We start from the raw sequence: 7,879 nt of genomic DNA on the forward strand, positions 1-7,879 counted from the left end.
ACACTATACTAGACTCAAAGAATGCAAAACTAAACTTTAAAACACCAAAACAAACCAAAAGACTCAAAACAGCAAGAAAACACTCAAAACTGCCTTAAACACACAATCTGGGCAGTTTTGAACACTAGACACAACTTTGGACGAAAATTGGTTTTAACTTGACCTTAGACACTTAAAAACACAAACTAAAGTGATTTCTAACTACTATGACTCAACAAGGTAAAGGGGGATTGGTTTTGGACGAATTTAAAAACAAAACAAACTTCTTAAATTAGAACAGATTGTAAAAACGAATTTGATGGAATTGAATGGATGGGAAGCTAGCTAAGGGGTTCATCTCCACACATGTTATACTTGCATATAAAACGATTTCCAATTGCTCTTCAATAACCCATGAATTCTCAACGCCCCAGATTAACCGTGAATTGCACTAATTAACCCTCAGATTTTCCTAACGTTATTGAATTGGATGATTGCATACGACAACCCAAAGCATTCCCCACAAGTTCCCTACATGAATTGCATAATAGAGATACAAGCAAGAATCATTAAGTTCTTTGAAAACCATAAGCATTGACGAAGCACTCGTTACTATGAATTGCATGAAACTTATGCCAAGAATTTACTTAACGCAATTGAGATCATCAACTTTTACTACTTGTGAATATAATTCCATAACGATTAGGTGAAATTTCCTTATATCCTAGCATCCAATTTATGCATGATAATTAAGCGTGCACTCTCAACCAACACACACAATTCAGTTTAATTCAAGTAGATAAGTAAATTGAATTCAAAACTTATGAAACGCAATTAGAGGTAATCAAATCATATAGCAAGCATAAACATGTATTTCGAATCCCCCCCTAGCCAAGGGGGGGGTTTAGTTCCTCATACACACAAAACAAAGAGAATTGAATTTAGACATTGAAATCAAAGGAAAAGAAACACCTAGAAATTCCAGCGACGTGAACTCGAATTGCATGAACTTCCGAGCTTCCTTCTCCTCCTCCTTGGTGCGGCAAAGGTCTAGGGACAGGTTTAGGGCCTTAGGTGTATGGATGCATGGTCATGGAGGGATATAGTAGTGTTTAGGGGAAGGGGATGGTGTGGCAAAGCTTAAAACTAAGGAGAAAGGTGTTTGGTGGCTGCGGCAAGGGTGTGGAGAAGGTTGGACGAATTTCTGGAATGAATGAATGTGTATGAGAGGTGGTGCCCTGATCTAGGGGTTAATATGAGTATATATAGGCACTTAAAACCCTAGGGTAATCAGATATGGACTTGAATAACCCAAATCCACAAGGAAATAGGCTTAGAAATCAAAAATAAAAAGGGATAATGCTTCCTAGGTGCGGCAGGTAAGGAGATGAGGTGATAAGGCTTCTAGAATGCCTTGCAAGGCAAGGATGGATAAGGTTTCTAGAACAAGGATAAGGTATCCTAAATGGATAAAGTGCCCTAAATGGATAAGGACTCCTCATTGCACTTGGAAACTTTGCCTATTAGGATTAGGAAACCTTGTCTTCATCATTCCTTCTTCATCTTGGACTCCTTTTCCTTCTTGGACTTGGAAAACTTCTTTGTTGCTTCACTTGAGACCATTTGGATTTTGACTTTCCTTCATCACGTAGGAAACCTTATTTGAGTAGGAAACTTTGTTCTTCTAGAATTCCTAATTCAACTAGGAAGCCCATTTTAACTAGGAATCCTATTTCAACTAGGAAACCATCTTCCATTAGGGACTTTCCTACTTCAACTAGGAAACCTTGCTCAAGTAGGAATCATCATCTTCAAGTCTTCAATTTCGTCCATCATCTTGGCTCCAAGCATATGATGTCCATTCCAAGATCTAACTTGCTCCAAAATGCATCCTTTTGCATACTTTGCCCTTAAATCCTGAAAATACATAAAACTAGCTTAAAAGACTACTTTACTAAGGAAAAATACTATAAATGCACAAGAACAAGCTAAACTAATGTGCATAAATATGCTCCTATCATGTTTTCAATTTTTAATTCTAATTTCCTTTGTTTCGTTATGAACATGAGAGGCTAAACTCGTTTTAGCCTAGGGATGCTTTAAAGCCATGATTATATTTATAATATGAGTTGATAAATTCCAGTTGTGATTTCATAAATTGTGAATGCAATTTACTTAACCGTTTGATGGATAACTTATTCTTGTATGTTGATTAGGGAGGCCTACTTAATTTGCATGCTTGAATTTGGTGCTAGAATATAAGGGTGTTTCACATAATCGTTACAAACTTATATTCACAAGTAGTTATGGTTGTTTTCACAATCATGTTAAGTAAATTCCTAGCATGCGTTTCATGATGTCATAGTTACAAGTGCTTTCTCAATACTTATGATTTCCATTGAACGTAATGATCTTTGATTGTATCTCTATTATGATGTCATGTAGGGGACTTTTGAAGAATGCTTTGGGTTGTCGTATGATGTCATCCAATCCAATAACTTAAGGGAAATCTGAGGGTTAATTAGTGATGTCACGGTTAATCTGGGGTATTGAGGTTCATGGTTTATTGATGCGAAAATAGTTAAGCACACAAATTAACCCTCTTGTTGTCAAATTGTAGTAAGGATGCAAGTAGGGATCGTTCTGGACCGGGGATTAGGAGGGCTTGCTAAAACCTCTAAACTGACTTAAAAACATAAAAAACAAAGTTAAAAACATTCACAAAGACTCAAAGGACTCAAAACTGCCTAAAAACACTAACTAGGCAGTTTCTGACCTTAAACACAATTTTGGACGAATTTAAGATTATGGTTTGATTCAAAACACTTTAAAACACAAACTAAACAGATTCTAAACACTATAGAATAAGAAAGTAAAGGGGGGTTTTGATTTGACGAAAATTGAAATAACAAAACAAGTTATAAAACTAGGCAGATTGTAAAACGAATTTTGGAAACAAGATGATGGATGGATTAGTTAGAGGTCCATTCTCCACACATGACACATTTGTATATGAATCGATTTTCCAATTGCTTTTCACTAACTATGATGCTCAACACCCCAAGTTAACCGTGATGCACTAATTAACCCTCAGATTTCCTTAAGTCATTGAATTGGATGATGCATGCGACAATTCAAATCATTCTCCAATGGTCCTCAACATGAATGCATAGAAGAGATACAGTGATAGATCATTATGCTCCATGAAAATCATAAGTGTTGACGAGGCAATTGTAACTATGAATGCATGATACTCTTGCCAAGAATTCAATTAACGCGGTTGTGACTAGCAACCTTCACTACTCATGTTTATAAACTTGTGACGATTAGGTGAAACTTGTTCATAAACTAGCATCAAGTTCATGCATGAAAACTAAGTATGCATCCTTAATCAACATACAAGAACAAGTTTTTAATAAACAGATAATTGAATTGCAATCATAACTTAACAAATCACAATTGGAAGAAATCAATTCATATCTCAAACATGTTCATGGCTTCAAACTTTCCCCTAACTAATTAGGGGTTTAGCCACTCATGATTACAGCAAACTCAGAAAGTAATATCAAAGTAAACATTGAAAACAAGAACGAAGTACACCTAAGAACGCTCCAATCTGCGAGCATGAAACGTTCAAGGCCTCCTTCCTCTCCTAATTGCTGCGGCACAAGAGGTTATTGTGAGTTTAGGGGGTTATGGATGATGTAGAATGATGGATTTAGGTTTGGGATGGATGTAGGGGACGGCAAGGGTTGTTTTTGGGCAGAAAATATGGAGAATGGTGAAGTATGGATGTGTTAGAGGGAAGGGATGAATTTCTCGCGTGAATGGTGAATGAATCAATATTTTGTGGCTGCAACAAGGAGATTTATTAATAGGATTTCAGGAATTAAAACCCTAGGTTATTTAGGTAATCAGAAATTAAGTCAAAAGCTCATTGAAATAGGAAATCAAATCAGAAATTTAAGGGAAGGTGATGAATAGGTGCGGCAAGGGAATAAAACACAAAAGGAATGTGTTTTAATGCAAGGAAACAGGAAAGAAATATCTCCCTTGCACGGCAAGGGTTTGTAAGAAAAGGGATGCTTTTTATTTCTGAAATTAGGCAAGAATTTTGGTATAGAAAGGGTATGTGAGTTATGGCTAAGCTAGGTATGAAAGAGGAATGTGTTTAAATGGTTTAAAACAGGGAACAAAGCCCCTCCTTGCACGGCAAGGAAGAGGAAAGGTCAAGGGAGGTGCACGGCAAGGGTTTTTAAGAAAGGGATTTTGACATAATCTTGCAGAAATTGGGAAAGAAAAGGAAGGTAAGGTGTGGCACAATTTAGGACATGTCTAGGGCTTCTAGAACATGTGATTTAGGCAACCAACATTATTTGGAAACTTGCACAATTGGAAACCTTTCAAGAATAGAAACTCCCCATAATGGAAACTAGTTTCCAATTCTTGATTCCTCCTTCTTCCTTCGATTCTAGGCTCACTTGGTCTTCAATTTCGTCCAACACTTTGGCTCCAATCATAAGCTATCCATCTTTAGCCCAAAAGTACTCCAAAAGACTCCAAAATGCACCATTTTGCTTCCTTAGCCATATGAACCTAAAAACACACAAAAGAAGCATAAAGGACTAGAATAACTAAGGAAACACAACGTAAATGCATGAGAACAAGCCAATTAAGTCGCATAAATATGCTCCTATCAAATTCCCCCACACTTAGCTTTTGCTAGTCCTCGAGCAAAACAAACAAACTAAACAAAACGAAACAAAACAACAAAAGACAATCTAAACCTTCCAACGTTGCCTCAGGGATTTCTAATGCACATGACATGTTAAAATTCATTTTCTCCACAGATTTTAGTCATCTTCCCACTTAAGTACATTCTTAATCATAGTCACCACATACTAGTTCACAATTAAGCATTTAAAACCATGTTTTGAATGTAGTAACATGCCTTAGAGAATTTGCTTAATTCCTTACAAGATATGCACTCAATTTTCACTCAGATTTTCTAACTACACACCCTAATCTAGTTATATGTGAGAAGATTGATGTAAACATGAAAACGAACACTCACATATATGTATCACAAGGAAAGCAATTTCTGGAGTTAATAAGCATGTTTAGATATGATCTCATGAATGGAATGCTACTACTTAGACACGAGAACCAGTGACACCATATGCTCATACCAAGTTCAAACTCCACAAATTGAAACACATAACACTCAAGATTGAAGTCAAGGGTTGTAATGGAGCTTGGGGTGTTTGGCTAACAAAGAAGGGACATGGAAAACAAAGGTTCTTAAAGAAATAGTGAGCACAGCATTTGAATCAACTTAGAATTCACTTTTGAATGAAAACTCAACGTTTGAACAAAAAGGGAGAATTTAGACAATTTAGGGCCAGATTTGGTGTTTTGGACCCTTTCTTCAACATTCAACACTTCATCACTCATTCTTACATCTTTTCAAGCTCTTTTTCCTCTCTTTCTTTCTTTTCTTTTCTGTTTTGCTTTTTCATACGTTTTTCACAACTTTTTCTTTTCTTTTGAATCTCAAAACATACATATAAACTTAAGAACAAACATTCCCTCCCCCACACTCATTTTCTTGCATAATGTAACTCAAAAGGAATTCATTTAAGTCATGCTCACTATCTTTTAAGAACAAAGGTGTGGACTGTCCTAAACTAGGCTAGGTGAGGATAATGTGGGTTAACAAAGAATAAAGGCTAAACAAGGCTCAACGGGGTTAACTTAAACATAAAATGAAGTAGGATACACGGCAATTTGGCTCTGGTGGTGGTCACTACACAACTTCTTCTTGAATATGTGTTATGCAAATCAATAACATGCTTTGAATGAAATGGGCATGAGTTCTAGCAATTGGAACTATATGATGAAACGCCTTCTAAGTAGTAACCAAGCAACAAATAATGAGATCATGCAACGACTTTAGAAAACAATAATGCACAGATTTTAACTCTCCAAATAACGTTTAGGCTCAAGTCTCACAAGGTTGTAGCGTTTGTTTGAGTTCCTTCCTTCAAGCATGTTACAAAAAAACGAATTTTTCTTTTATGATTGCATGTGAAGTCATACATTATAACCATAACCAAGCATATACCAAGAGTAAATCAAACTTTTCTCCATGTTTATAACTCTTTTTGACAGTCATGCAATTACAAACCAAATCCTCATCATTGTGTTGGAAGGTACCCTAAGACACAAACACACAAAAACGACTCAAAACACTCTTTTTAGGCTTCTCAAAACATGTTTTTCAAATTTTTATGAGATTTTCGGAGTTATAAAACAAAACAGACTAAAACACTCCAAAACAGCTTAAAAACACTTTAAAACAGCAAGGAACAACACTTGAAGTTATGGGTGATAAAATCCCACGAATTTGCATCCAATAAACTTAGTTACCCCCCCCCACACTTAAATCAAACATTGTCCTCAATGTTTTAAACATAAATTCACACAAAACACAAGTAAACACACAAACAGCAACTAAACAACATAACATGGCAGATTAGACACAACAACAAAGAGAAGGGTTTTAGGAACGCAAATCTGGAATTTGGGGGATTCCTAGGGCTTCCTTTGTTGAATGGATGGGTTGCCTCCCACATAGCGCTTGCTTTAACGTCGTGCGGCCGGACGAACAACATCTTCACTCCAATTTGGAACCCATGGCATGCAAGGGAATCTCTTCCACAACATGCCCTTCAACACTTTCACAATATGGGTGAATGAATGGGAGGGGATAGTGATACTCCCTGATGGTGGTGTTTTGGTTCCGAAAGTCCATGTAAATGTTCCCACCACCTTTAAATTGGTTGGGCACCTGCACCAAAGAAGGTAACAACCTATTAATTGAAATGGGAATTGAAATTGGGATTGAAGACTTACAAACGTATTGTGGTGAAGGCTCAAGATTGGCAGCCCTTTCACCATGGCTACTTTCGGCCATATTGGGTGGTTGTAGGGCAATCACTCCAAGTTCTTCTCCAATGGTGGTTCTTGATACATCCTTCGTGATAAGTGTGGATCCTTTCGGCCCTATGTCCTTATGCACATCTATGACAAAACAAGAATGATCATCGTTAGGATTCTTAATAGAGTCATAAACATTGAATTTAATTATATCACCACCAAACTCCATTGTTAGTGCTCCCTTGGCCACATCAATCTTTGTTTGGGCTGTTTTCATGAACGGACGGCCTAGCAAGATTGGCAATGATGGAGCATGGCTCGAATTCTCCATTTCTAAGACATAAAAATCTGCAGGAAAGATGAGATGATTGACCTGCACTAAAACATCCTCAAGGACTCCCTTGGGATAAACATTAGAACGATCGGCCAATTGAATTATAACGCCATCTTGTTTTAACTCACCAAGGTTCATAGATGCATAAATGGAATATGGCATGACATTAATAGAAGCACCTAAATCTAACATGCATTGTTCAAATCTAGTGTTTCCAATTATGTATGGGATGGTAAAACTACCCAGATCCTTGCATTTAGGGGGCAGTTTTCTTTGCAAGATGGCTGAGATGTTTTCACCCACTTTTACAACCTCCTTGGTCGAAATCTTCCTCTTATTAGTGCAAAGTTCCTTCAAGAACTTGGCATACCTCGGGACTTGCTTAATTGCATCCAAAAGAGGGATATTGACTTGAACTTTCCGAAACGTCTCGAGAACGTCCTTTTCTGCTTCCTCTTTCTTTGTTTGCATGAACCTGCTAGGAAAAGGCACATTCGGAGGAAAAACATTAGTGGGAACTGAACTTGACACGTTTTTACCTTTAATGGACCTATTTGAGGTCTTCGAACCATTCAAGGCCGGCGGCAAAGGTGTTTCCACCTTTGCCGTGGGTAGGCTTTGTTCCTC

This window comes from the organism of the source record quoted next, unplaced genomic scaffold, assembly GCF_019419815.1.
Source record: "Pyrus x bretschneideri cultivar Hongxiangsu unplaced genomic scaffold, Pyrus_bretschneideri_v1 Contig60, whole genome shotgun sequence".
Classification (NCBI taxonomy): Eukaryota; Viridiplantae; Streptophyta; class Magnoliopsida; order Rosales; family Rosaceae; genus Pyrus; species Pyrus x bretschneideri.